Here is a 14932-nt window from a genome sequence, read left to right as displayed (position 1 = left end):
TCTACCAACCAGGAGATCGCTGTATAACAATGTCATCAGTGCGTGCCCATCAAATTTGCCTATTGACCTTCTGGGGGACAAATTAGAGGGACTTTTTGTTTCCAGGATCGAACCACTACTCGTTGGGATTGCGAAAGACATTGTGGGCACACTAAACACCTGTCTAGAAGGATTACTAAAGAAATGTGCAATAATTGATAGACTTGTTAACAACCCCATACCTCATATGGCACCACATGATAGAGCGATTTGTTCTGAGGGCGAGGGACGGAGGAAGGTGACTGACAAGGGGGATTTGGCACAGGCACCATGTACGGCATCGCAACTTGAGAGCAGCGAAGGGGTTACCAATACATTATTTCCAGCTAAGGATGAACCGCCTCCAATCTTGGAAGGGCAGCCACGCCCGCAGCACCAGCCTTGCTCATCTAATCTTGGGAGGGTATCCTTCAGTAAATATAAACATAATTTGCCACCTGAGGCGTCCCCACTAGTAGCTGTCTTCATCGGGGTTCCCCCTATAAGGGACGGGGAGGTGGAATCTACCACGGACCTTATGGCTAAAACTAACAAGTGGTGTTCGGACAAATATTGTGGTGAGAACATTGCAGATGAGATTATTTACGCAAGGAGGGTGTGTTGGATTGGTAAACAACAGAAATGTACCCAAGGAGATTGTGTGGTCATTAATTTTAGCAGGGCTAACTTAGCGGATAGACTCTTCTGGGATGCCTCTGATTTATCTGTAAAGGATCAATTGAGACCTGTTCCGCTGGGTTTCTTTTACCCTCCCTTTGTTCGCACCACGCAACCTAGATGCCCTGGGAGCAGCAGGTTGGGAGGGGGCCCACCTCTGGGAGAGGGCAGGATTAATATACACACACCTCCACAACCCCTAAGGTGCCCAACTACCTCATCAACCGGCCATCCCCGTGACCACCAGAATGTCCGGGAGGTTCCGGTGTTGGCAACGGAAAATCGCTTTGCCCCCCTGTCAGGTCTGAAGGATATAGACTGACTAGCAGCCAACTCCACCAGTGTGACAGAGGAGGTAGGGCATTTAATAAATGATAAAGTTGGGGTATGTAAGCTGCTAAGCTGGAATGTGGCAGGAATCAACTCCAAATGCAACGACAAGGAGTGGATTAGTTTTGTCTCTGGGCATAAGGTTATTGCCCTACAGGAAACATGGGATACCACCGCAAATTTTTTGTTGGACGGGTTTACCAGTTTCGCTAAAGCTGCTACCCCTAGCGGTGCTGGTAGAGCTAAGACAGATCAATAATGTCTCTCCCAATATCCTTATTGTTGAAAGAGAAATTAGCCCCTCCAGGAGGACTATATATAATAATTTTTACAATTCCTGGAACAGGGACAACTGTGATAATAATATTGCAAGACTAGATGCTGTTTTAATGTCAGTCAGTCAGAATACATATTTCGATTCGGAGTACCTACTATTGGGAGATTTTAATATTCACCCCTGCAAGCTAGTATGTGGCTTGAGTAACAGGGAAGGGGGAGAAGGTCTCGAAGGACCCCTCTTCGAGCACACTACATCAGGTGAGGAGCTAGAAGATTTTCTGGCCAATTTTAACCTCTATGAACCGGAGGGGGGCACAAGAATAGCTACCTTTACGGGTACCGACCCGGGAACAATCATTGACTAACACCAGGTATCTTAAACAGGGTCATCACCTACCGCACAGTCCCTTCCCATTACAGTGACCACAATCCTGTTATTCTTGATGTAGCTTGGGGAGATTATATGGGGCCAATCCTGGGGCCAGTAAAATGAGTGCATCCCTTGCACACATCCGATCAGGGTAGAAGACTTAAATGGGCCAAGGTGGTGCTGGAGAACTTTTATGCGGAAGTTTTCCCAAAAATCGAGGCCCAGGTGGCGGTTTGCCAAAACCCAAATGCCCGGGACTGTGAAATTATAGGGGCATTTGAGACTATATGTGGACTGGTCTCACAGGATCTTTTGGTAAAACCTAGGAAAGGAGTGTGTAACAAGCAGCGCTGGTTTGACGCTTCCTGCTCAAAAGCACATAAGTCCCTTATGGCAGCCTTGAAGAGAACCCCTAGGATAAGAAATGATATTGTAATGTTGAGGAAGAATTATAAGCTAGCCGTCAAGACCAGACAAGATAATATCAAACGTGAAGCCTGGGAGAATCTCCTCTCCGTGGCCATTCTGAAGGATAGCAGGCAATTCTGGGAAATAATTAAATAGCCATTTTTTTCTGATTCAACTAATGATGTCATGGACTGTGTTATCTCGGATGACAAATGGCTGACCCACTTTAAAAAGGTGTATGGAGACAATGAGGCGGTTGGCCAATTATGCCCCTTGGAGGCCCCGGATGCCGCTCCTATTTATTTTAACAGATTTGAGGTGGAGAAAGCTATTTTGGCCACTACCAAGAACAAGGCTCCTGGACCCGACGGGGTGCCGGCTGACTTTTTCATACATGCACCCAAGTTTTGGGCGGGGGTTTAGGCTAATGTCTTTACCGCCATTAATGGCAACTCCATACCATCCACCTTGGCTATTTCCACAATCGTCCCCATTTTCAAGAAGGGCCAGCGGGACGATCCCGGGTGTTATAGGCCCATATCCCTCCTGGACTCTGCAGTCAAGATCCTAGGCAGAGTCCTTTTGGCCAAATTGAGGGACAACGTAGAGTGTTGCGGGGGGCTGGCCAACATTCAGTACGGGTTCAGAGAGAAGAAAGGAACGGTTGAGCAATGTTCCAACTTACACCTGCTGATTTCGAAATACACGGTGGCCAAGGAGGGGTCCCTATTCCTAGCGTTTATGGACCTCTCCTCGGCCGTCGATCTGGTGAACAGGTCTAAGTTATGGACCACCCTCCTGAAGATGGGGATAGATGAGGAATTAGTTAAGTTCATGGCCTCTCTACATCAAGAGCTTTTTGCGGCAGTACGGGTCACTAATGAGGGATGGTGTACGTCCCGCTTTCAGTCCATGCGGGGGGTCAGGCAGGGCTGCATACTGGCCCCGCTGCTTTTTACCATCTACATTAATGGCTTGGGCGCCTACTTGGAGGATGTTGAGGGCGATGTTCCGCGTGCAGGAGCAGTTAAGATCCCCGCGCTCCTGTACACGGACGACGCAGTGCTGATAGCTCGCACTGGCGTCTGCCTGCAACGTCTCCTGGATGCTTTTGGCACATTTATGGACCATCTGGACCTAATAAATAAATACGAATAAATACCATACCATGGTCGTGGGGTGCCAAAGTAGCAAGGGGAAATCTAAAATCTTTGAATGTAAGGGCGAGGTCATCACCAGAGTCTCCACGTTCCCCTATCTGGGGGTTCTTTTTGATCAGAGGGGATCCTGGGGACCTCAGGTTAAGGCGAAGAGGTTGGCGGTGACCAGATCATCAGCAGCCCTCATGGGATTTGTGGGCAGGCTGGGCGCTAGGCCGATGGAAGCCCTTCTGAAGATTTATAAAAGCAAATCAGTTGCCTTAGCCTCATATGGTTCACCCCTTTGGGGGTTACGTAAACCTGCAACCAATCCAGAAGGCGGAAAATAGATTCATACGGACCCTCCTGTCTGTCCCGCAATCCACACCAACCTTTTCTATACATATGGAGGTGGGCTTAGATTTCGTCACTGATGGGCTGAACATGGCACCCTTGATCTTTTGGCCAAAGACTTGGCTCAATGAAGAACTGCCCCTTAACCATAAGATCATGGCTGATGTCATGTCTTTGGACCACTTTAAAAGGGTGCCATGGTTGGCCTACTTGATGAAGTCGTTCTCAGACCTAGGACGACCAGAACTCTTTACATCCCCCCAGGACATCAAGAACCAGGACATTGACCTGATCAAGAAGCAATTCATGGGTAGGGCAAGAGCATGTCGCGAGGAAAAGGAACTAGCGAAACCGGCAGTGAGGAGACACTATCTGCTTGTAAACTGCTTTGCACTAGCACCTTATCTTGGTTTAGTTACGATCCCATACCATAGGTTTCTCCTGACCAAGTTTAGGTTTAATTTTTTACATTTTTATTTGGGCAATTTTAAAACGTGGGAAAAACCTGAATTAGCCCTCCCTGTTGTTGTGATCACTTTTCTGTCCAAGGCACCATGCACTTTGTTATGTTTTGTGGGTTTTATCTAAAGCCCATGAAAAAATATCTGTTACCTGTCCTAAAGGAGGCTGGTTTCACACAAGTGAGACCAGCCCTGCTTTACCTACAATCATTGAATAACAAACGCATTACATTCTGTATGGCTAATTTCTTGGTGGCAGCAGCCAGAACTAACAAAACACATCAGAATAATGGGTCAATCTAAAACTGTGTTTAATCATTGCATTTGAACTTTGCACAACCCTAAATGAACCTAATTTGCCTTTTTATTATCCCCATGTATGTATTGATTTGTATGATATTGTAAATAGTTTTTATATCGTATGAAATGTTCTTATCTCTTTGTATGATTTTTAACTAAATCGAATAAAGATATTTTGACTGACTGACACACTTGTTATATCCAACTCTGCATTTTATTATCACCTGTTCCATCACCTGTTCCCTCCTTCTACACCTCTTATTACCATTGCTCTCATATTTCACATCACATCTATCTCTCATTCCTTCCCTGCTGTAACTGACAGGTTCTCTCTACTCCTTCTCAGAGGTTTCTATGCCAGCCCTTTGCTCTCATTTGGGTCTAGAATTTGCCTCTCACCTCCAGCTTCCTCACTCTAATTCGCTTACTCTATATGGACATTCTCTTTCCCTGTCTCACGTTCACCTTCAACTCTACCCCTCTCATTATTGCCTCATCATTATTACGTCCATCCACATTTCTCTTACACAAGCAGGTCTTAAGTTATTTTTTCACATTCTTAACCCCATTCTTGATCATTTTCTCTGGTTTCCCCCTCTCTCTAATCTAATGGCTTCTGTATCCCTCTCGCCATCCCAACTGCCTCATGTAACCCTCTAACATTCTCTGACACAAATCTCCTACATTCCATTTTACCACCTCTGCCCTCAGCCTACATCTTGATTTGATTTCTTACTTCCTCATCCATCTTGCACAAGATAACACCATACCTCTCCTTTTTTGGTGCCTTCCCTATCTTCAATTACTTCTTGTCCTTAGACTCATGTCTCCATTTCTTTCTGTTTCTCTCTCAGGTTTTCACTTGGCTCCTACTAAGTTGATTTATTCAGCCCCTCTTTCCATACCCTTTTTATTCTATTGGCTCTTGCTCAGACAGGCTATTGAACTCTAATCAAATAAAAAGCTTGACATTCTCAGAAGGGATTGTGGCCTGGGGAAAGAGGTCTGCCAGGATACCTCACCTTCTCAGGGATACCTTGTTGAAAGATCTGGGTTTTGTTGCTTTTCATGCAGCCCCCACATCTGTTCAAGGCTAACCACAGACTCAGGACATTATAATGATGGCTGACCTCGCCTTAGAATTACTGATATCTGTGGCATGGGTAGCTCTGTGAGGGGTGTGAGGTTGGACTTACTGGGCATTACGAGGTGTAGATGGAGGATACTTTCAGAATTTAGGAATTGTACAGGGAACTGGGAGTACCTCACCTGAGACCCATGGTGATTTCCCATTTCTGCACAACATTTCAGCAGTTATCAGAGACCTAAATTTCTGGTTGAAATGCACTGGCTGTGTGGAGTGACTACAGATCTTGTAATCCCAGTGAGGCCAGTAACTCCTGTTACTGGCCCCACCAGGATTGCCATGGGCTTTGTAATTAGGACCTCAAGGACTTTTCTTGCTGGAATTTCCTTTCTTCTGCAGGCAGCAAAGTAAGTGAAACAGACTCTGCTGCTCACCTACAATCCTGAAATGCTAATTCCATTCAGATGTATTATTAGTCCCACCTGAGAATGACTCTATTCCTACTATGTAAGAACATGCGCAGTACCTAGGTCTTTTCAATGGTTAGTCTGTAAAAGAATGAGTGCCAGTGCCCAAAGCTCTACTCTGGCGGTTCTGCGTAGTGTTGAATTTACTTTAGCCCTCTTTCATCCACTACTAGACTCTGCTGCCCCTTTAACTCACTTCTGCCAGTCCACTGTTTCTCCATTTTGTGCCCATTTATTCACCTTTCTCTCCCTTCTTATTTCCAGTTTGTGTGTTTTTCCCATTCTCACTCACAATCAATAACTGAAGAGAAAAAAAGTGCTGGTCCCCAAAAATGAGTGCCGGTAGGCCCTTTTTTCAACCACCGGCTCAAACTAAGCACTGGGTCTATCCTGCACTCTCTTCCTCCTACAGTAGGCCACGGTAAAACAACTGGGTCCTGCTTCTTTTGAAAGTGCCCTTTTCTTTTGAGCAGAAGGGCATTAATAAACAGAGGAGCTCAGTACCTTGGAGGCAACTGTGGAGATGCCTGTTACACCTGTGTATGAAAATATTTTAACTCCTTAGGTGCGTCACCGACGTACCAGTGCTTATATGAGTCAGACGCCCCCCACCCGTCCGATCACATGGCACAACGAATCTCTCTGGTGCGGGCACCTGAAGGATTTCCTTTCACCCCCAACAGAGGGAGTTGGGGAAGGGCTTCCCCAGCTTCGGAGGCTGTGTCTCTTGTTTCTGTGCAAGGATGATCAGCGTGCATGTCGCGCCCTACCTCATTGCACAGAAACCATTGGCTCATTTCAGTTTCACTTTCTATGTGCTGAGGGGGCTATCTCAGCCCCCGAGCATGTACAAAGACGGGAGGGGTGTCATTGGAAAAGGGAGAATATCCCCTTTCCAATGGTACACCTCCCTAGTGGATCCCCAACGTTTTTCTACCCAGAATCCTCAGAAAACCTCAAATTAACTGAAAGAAATTCAAAATGTTCTCAAATTTCTGTGTGGGAAAGTTGTGGAACACACATTTTCTACCACCCAGCGTTTCTCCAGGTCTCCCAATAAAAATGGTACCTCATTCGCATGGTTGGGCCAAGTACCCGCGACAGGCAAGGCCCAAAACGTATTGTGGAGACATTAAAATTACTTATCATAAAACTACCTGGTTTTGCAAGGATGGTCAGCTGTGTTTACTGGACACCCAGGGGAGGCCAGGGAGGTATGGCTTGCATGGATCCACCAACCTTTTCCTAGCCAGAATCCCCTGCAAACCTCAAATGTAGCTGAACAAATCACTTTTTTATCTCAGATTTCTGTGTGGGAAAGGTGTGGGATCACTGGCCTGACACAAATTTCCTACCACCCAACATTCCCCCAGGTCTCCTGATAAAAATGGTACCTCACTTCTAGGTGGCCCAAGTACCTGCGACTGGCAAGGTCTCAAAACGTATTGAGGAGACATCAAAATTACCTATCACAAAAGGATCTGGTTTTGCAATGGGGTCACCTGGGTTTTTGACCCCGGGCTCGCCGGCCATCTTGGGAAATTACCAAACCCACAGATTTCTGAAAACTAGACACCCGGGGGAGTCCAGTGAGGTTTGGCTTGCGTGGATCTCACAATGTTTTCCTACCCAGAATCCCTTCCAAACCTCAAATTTAGCTGGAAAAAACACATTTTCCACATATATTTGCTTGGGATCACCGTGCCGGCACAAATGTCCTACCACACAAAGTTCCCCTCAGTCTATTGAGTCGAATGATGCCTCACTTGTGTGGGTGGAGCAAGGGCCTGTGACTGGGAAGGGCCAAAAACATAGGGATTTATTGTATAGCACAGCAGATGTACAGCCTCCTATTGTGGGATATCCAACTTCAGAGAAACAGGAGCAATTGTTTGCCGTAGTGACGCATCAGGCCGTACATTTTGCACTGTATAAATACTTTACTCGCTCAGGAGTGTGCAGCAATGGAGGACTGCTGAGGACTGCTGCCACAGAGGTCACAACAAATGTCTCCCACTGTTCTATTTTTCTTTCCGTTTCATTTTTTTTTATAAATCCTTTCCAACTTTTCAATTCATGAAGATGCCACAATTTTAAAATAATTTCCATCAGGTTTTTATATCCTCTTTCTCTCAACTTCTTACACTCGTGTGAAAATGCCATGGTAATGAGTTGAGCACAGCAGAATTCCTGTGTGAAGACTGCTCCACTCATGAGTAGCCTTAGACATGTCCCTGACCCCGCCTCATGCCCAAAGCAAGGTGTTGGGGTCCCTGCAAGCCAACATCTTCCTTTTCCCTCCCACCTCCCACCTGACTGCCCCACATTAAAGCCCCTGCACGGATTCACCAGCTGCTAAGAGCAGGTCCTAAACGTGTCTTTTAAACCCTCTGAAAAGGAAATATTGTCGGGAATTCTGCACAGTAATTCAGGGGTTTTCATGGTTATTCACCATTCCAGGGGTTTAAATTATAATTGGGCTGCACTAGTGGAGTGTCACTACAGTGCACAAGAATTACAGGAGCCTGTTTTGTGCAAGTCCGATTTGAGCTGAAGAGTCATAAATTGGGCACTGAAATGTCACACGTATACTCAGTTAAGCAAACATTGTCAGCTATGCAATGCAACGTAAGCACAATTGGTTTAAATGCAAAAAGTAAAATGAAACCACTCACTAGCAAGGCAGATTTCTGGCAGTTTGCAAAAGTGCTCAATTCTGGAAAAGTGAAAGTGATGTACCACAAGAAACTGGTATGAACATGTACGGACCAGGCTAGAAAGACCAAACTCCACAGCCTGCAGAGCAGGCCAAGCGAATCTATGACAAAATCTCGAATACAAAAATATCGACATACAAAATTATTGCAACAAAAATATCAATGGCAAAAATATCGGGATACTATACCTAACAAGGTAAGTACAAAAATATCGAGAAAAAAAATATAGAATGTCAAAAATATCGTTTTTTGTAAAATATCGTTTTATTTTTTTAAAATAAAAATGTAATATTAACAAAATAATACTTATAAATGTAATAAATATATTTAAAAATATATTATAATATTTACAATTAATACATAATGTAATACAAATTAATAATATTAAAGATATAATACATAGTATATTTTTCATTAACAATAACTCTAAAATTTATTATTATAATAACTTATAAATAAATAAAAATATAATAAATTACAAATACATTTATATACATAAAATAATAATATAAATAACAATTAATAACAACATAAAACTAATTTAAAAAAATACATTTTAGATAGCGTATGAGTAAAAATTACTATTCCCACTCCAGAGAGTGCAACAGTAGGGAAAGTGTTGGATAGCGTAGGGGTAACAATTACTATTCCCACTCCAGAGAGTGCAACGGTAGGGAAAGTGTTGGATAGCGTAGGGGTAACAATTACTATTCCCACTCCAGAGAGTGCAACAGTAGGGAAAGTGTTGGATAGCGTAAGGGTAAAAATTACTATTCCCACTCCAGAGAGTGCAACAGTAGGGAAAGTGTTGGATAGCGTAGGGGTAACAATTACTATTCAAACTCCAGAGAGTGCAACAGTAGGGAAAATGTTGGATAGCGTAGGGGTAAAAATTACTATTCCAACTCCAGAGAGTGCAGCAGTAGGGAAAGTGTTGGCTAGCGTAGGGGTAACAATTACTATTCCAACTCCAGAGAGTGCAACAGTAGGGAAAGTGTTGGATAGCGTAGGGGTTAAAATGATATACTTATAAATAAATGCTTTTTTTTAAATAATAAAAATATGAACTATTAAATAAATATAAACCATTTACAATACCTATACATAATTATTGAAAACATGATTAGCAAAATATATTTAACCAAAAATTTTTATAAAAAAATACCATTTTATAATATTTATTTACCAATTAATAATTAATTAACAATTATATAATTAACACATCTATTAATTTAAAAACATTATTACTTAATTACATTTAAATTACTTCCCACCATATTCCCCTATAAACCCACAACCCGCAACAGAACACATTTATCAATTAATGATTTAATTACAATTAATTACCAATTAATTAAAATTATTACCAATTAATTAAAATTTCTTTATAATTCCTACTAATTAATAATTAATTCAACATAATTAAATTACTTCCCACCCTATTCCCCTATAAACCCATAACCCGCTACAGAACATATTTATCAATTAATCAATTAATTAAAATGAATTACCAATTAATTCAATTTAATTACCAATTATTTAAAATTAATTAATAATAACTACTAATTAATAATTAATTTTACATAATTAAATTACTTCCCATCCTATTCCCCTATAAACCCATAACCCGCTACAGAACATATTTATCAATTAATCAATTAATTAAAAGTAATTAAAAATAATTACCAATTATTTAAAATTAATTAATTATTCCTACTAATTAATAATGAATTTAACATAATTAAATTACTTCCCACCCTATTCCCCTATAAACCCACAACCCGCTACAGTACTAAAATACAAAATTTAATTAAATTACATGAAAAAAATTTTAAAAACATAATAAATACAATATAATATACACAAAAATTATTAAAAAATCGATATTAGTAACATCGAAAATATTTACATCGATATTACTGACATCGATATGTAAAGCTTTGATATTACGAATATCGATATTAAGAGTGTCGATATTACTTACCTTCGATATTATGTCCCTTCGATATTTAAACTTCGATATAATTGTATATCGAAATTTAAATCTCGATATTTTGTCTGTGCACCAGTTGAAACATCTAAAAGTGTCAACCGAGCTTTTTGCCCGGCAGCATACTGGAGATTCTATTAAAAAGAGACAGAAATTGCAAATGCTTCTTCCTCTATTTCACATGCTTCCTTTCCAACCTCCTAGGCAAGGAGTCGCAAGGAAGTGGCAGAGGTCGCAAGGGGCAAGTGGGAAGGGGCACCTACGACACCTGGCAATCCCTGAATGACGTCCAAAGCTTTCTTAAAGAAATCAAAGGATTTACATTGAGGACAAACAAGCAAAGAGAGAGGGGGTGTTCCCAGTAGCAGCCGATGCATAAAAACAGTAGGGGGGGAGCAACGGGGGATGGCGCGACACAGGAGTGGGGCACGTAAATAAAAAGAAATGTAACCCCTTCCCTGCGGGGCATATTCCCCTGCTGTGCTGGAGGGAGGGGGGGCGCGCGCAGCGCCCCGTGCTCATGACGAGCTCAGCTCGTCATGAGCCACGGTGGTCGTGTGCTCATGACGAGCTCAGCTCGTCATGACCACACCCGTTTGAGTAGAAAACTCGCACAGCAGGGGAATTAGCCCAGCGTGCGAGCGTTCCAATGGTCATGACGAGCTCAGCTCGTCATGAGCACACGAGCACCGTGGCTCATGACGAGCTGAGCTCGTCATGAGCATCGAACGTGATAAATAAAAATAAGACTTCCTTGATGCTGATTTTTTTCGCCTCGCGCCTGCTTCCTTGTCCTCGCAGTCCCTTGGACAGCATTGGACTCTTCATCCAATCCCTGTGCTGCTCTCAAGCATAAGAGTAGCATTGGAATTTGCCTGAGCAGTTTGGCTCGACGCTCGCTCAAGCACAGGTAGACGGTCTTGTTTCTCCAAAACGGCTGTACAATACAGCAGCCTGGTTAGAGAAACCTAAGTGTGCATGTCAGTTTGGCTAGCCTGAGATGGCTGGCAAAACCGAGATGTGCACCTAGAAGTGCACAAAACTCCTCTTACCTCCTCCCATGGCCCGGCCCCATCCCTCCCTACACATGCTGCTGGGAAAAATAAAACAATAATAAAACATCGTTTTACTTTTTAGCTGCTGGCTACTGAGCCAGAGGGGCGACTCTCCTCCGCCATTGTGGGGGAGCCATTGCTGGGTCTCCCACGGTGCAGCCAATTTTATGCTAAAAAAGTCTATGTTTAAAAATCAATGATAGACATATCTTTAGAACGGACACTGTGGCCCCGTTATTCCTTCTGATAGGCAAATACAGTTGGGGGGCACAAACTTCTGTGTTGTCCGGAACTGGGATTTTAACTTGAGTTCTAATTGTACACTTCACTTGTGTTAACAGCACTGTTTTCCCCAAGTAAAACTTAGTACTTTTCATGCACGATCAAATAGCACACTTTTCATGTCTGTTTACCTTGGAAAGGTGGGAAACACACACTATTAACATGGTATCTGAAACAGAAGGGTTCAAATTCCGTGCTCCCAGTGAATACCACATTCGCGTTATCAGTTTTTACCCCATATGCAATTACCACCTTTATTATTTAAGGACTAGAATGAGACCCTGTGGACAGCAATACTAAACCATTCTAAATATTAACACAATGAAAAATCCATTGCGTGTAGGTTTATTCCACACAATGAAAGACTCTTTCAGCTTAAATTAGGTCTGAAGCAATTTGTTCATCAGAGTCGGGTTCTGTATCCAATTGCTTCCCTAGTGACTTTATCAATCCTAGAGCAAGGGTTTTTACAAATGTTTTGCAGCTCTGCTTCATTGGTGATGATCACTAAAGCTTCTCTCATTAAGACATATTAATCAGGATGAGGGATAAAGATGGCCTTAGAAATTTGGACGTTTCCCTTCCCTTCATGTGACACAGTGATCCTTGGCATCAAGGCCTTCACAGACTATGAATAGGAGTGAAGTCCCACAGCTGAATCTTCAAGAACAATGGCTAAGAATGTGGAAGCTCAAAATTAATAAATACACACAGAAGTAAGATTCAGAGTGTAACTTTATCTTCAACAGCTGCGAGGAGCTAAGTACCAAGATGGACTTTCTCAAAATACAAAAGTCAACATGTTTTTTTTAGATTACAATAGGTATTGCACAACTTATACACAGCCAAAGAGAGCCAGCTTGCTCAGTGAAACAATAGGGGTTTTCTGATAATTTATTCAATCATGAATCAGAATACAACCTTTGACTTTACTTGTTCATTGATTTATGAAATCAGCATGGGAGGCATAGCAACAGTATGACACATACACTTGAGACAACATTGTTTCTCAAGGCCTTATGGTTATAACAGAGGTACAGAGAGTTCAAGTTCACTTGGAGGTCAACAGGCCTATGCCCGTTCTGTAGGCTCCATTATTGAGTGCCACAAAATAAAAACTGAATCAGAATGGATTCACCAAGAGTTACAGCAGAAGTATGTGCAACTTTGTGAAAGAGGGAACTGTGGGATCACCAATGCTATCAAATCTATTTGCTCCTAAATCACCATCAGGACCCATAGAATTATGAGTTAGTGTAGGCCGAAGTTACCCGGCAGGGTTGAGTAAATTATGTGAAGGTGTGGGTTGAGCAAATTATGTAGCGTAATGTATCGACCTAGAAACAATTGTTTTGCTAAACATCTGCAGAATATTGAGCATTTGGTGGAAAATGTGTCAGATGCGGCAAACCTGAATTATTCAGAAAACGCTGTAGCCCTGGTCATCCTTTATGCTACATATTTTCCTGCTTTGATAACATTTTAGATACTAGGCTAACATCATATCTGCTACTATTAACATAATACAATTTCTAGATCTCTAATACCTTTTCTGCTGCTCTTTCAATTACATGGAACTTTTAGACACACTTTATTTCAAAGTATGGAGCAGCATCAACAGTTGTGAGCTTCTGGTATAGCAGCAGAGGGATTACTTTATTAAACCTCGCGTCCCATGTGATCACTCTCTTTTGTAATCGATATATTTTGTTTGCCAGACCTGCTCTGCCATAAAAATTTCCAAATTCTCACTCAAAGCCCAATGTAGAGGGAAAACACAAGTCTCCTTCCCCAGTCGTGCATCTCTAACAATCACCTACAATAATGGTGGATGCCTAGAATGTTGGCTTGTTTGATAACATGTGCAGGGGTATTGTAATGCATTGTGACATCATTTTACGGAGGATCCCTTTCAATCACTGTTGTGGGATCACAAAAGTGTTATGTACTTTGTGAATGCCACTTATGTGCTTTGTTGCATTTGTTATCCTCTCCACACTTTTGGCACGATTCTCAAAGGTAAAATTATACTTCTGTGCAAGTTTACTCTTTCACTGTTCACAAACAAACAATTTAATAGTAAGTTTACGACTACAGAGACTTCGCAGTTGTGGCAGAGAACTCCGCATATAAAAAGATAGGCTGAGCCTATTTTTTTATGTGCGGAGTTCTCTGTTTTGACTGCGGAGTGTCTGCAGTTGTAAACTTACTATTAATCTGTTTGTGAATAGCGAAGAAGAGTAAACTTACTCAAAAGTGTAAGTTTACCTTTGTGAATTGGACCCTATGGTCTTAGATAAGGACTTTTTCATTAAAGTGCCACGAAACAAGAAAGAACATATCCTATTTTAAATCATGGGCATCAATCATCTTACATAGAGGCATGTCCGCAAATCAGAATTTGGCTTTTTGTCAGTCACATTAACAGTTCACAGCTTAGGCATCTCAACAAAAACATATCCAATATGAGCATGTGATTTGCACAGACAAAAGACAAAATGGTAATTCCTTGCAAGTCAATAATGCCACATATGTATTCAGTATGTATTCATATGTCAATTTAGGTGCTTCATGGAATAATCGTGACTTGAATTACCTGTAAAATCAACCATTCAAGACAAATACACCGTTCTTCTTAAAACCTGTAAAAAAACTCTTAATGATACGATTGGCTCTTGCATTCTGCAAGAGCCAATCGTATCGTTGAGTGTCTCTGTCAAAAAAGAAAATACAGTCTGTGCTCTTGTTTTTCACTTAGCTTTGGTTGTCATGAAACAGGAATTAATTTGTAAACATTTATGAACTGATGTGTTAATGTGTATTGCTCTGTGTTTTCCTGTGTTGTATTGATTGTTTTTCTTTTGAATTTTGTATGAGTTGTTCAGTTATTGTGATGATTGTTAAAGTGTATCTTCTTCTGTTGCTAAAAGAAATTTCATAAAAAACAAAAATATGACTGATGGGTATAAATAAAACTACCTTTTCAGGTGTTATTGA

At 41.8% G+C, this 14932-nt stretch overlaps 1 protein-coding gene across 1 annotated transcript in view; it reads left to right on the top strand.

Annotated features, from left to right (window-relative positions):
• The window catches only part of PLCB2 (phospholipase C beta 2), a 492254-nt gene that overhangs the window by 215640 nt on the left and 261682 nt on the right, over positions 1 to 14932 (top strand). The gene's annotated exons all lie outside the window — the stretch shown is intronic.

The sequence above is a fragment of the Lissotriton vulgaris genome, chromosome 9 (genome assembly GCF_964263255.1).
Source record: "Lissotriton vulgaris chromosome 9, aLisVul1.2, whole genome shotgun sequence".
Lineage (NCBI taxonomy): Eukaryota > Metazoa > Chordata > Amphibia > Caudata > Salamandridae > Lissotriton > Lissotriton vulgaris.
Note: the sequence above shows the minus strand (reverse complement) of the source record. Positions and strands in the feature narration are given on the sequence as shown.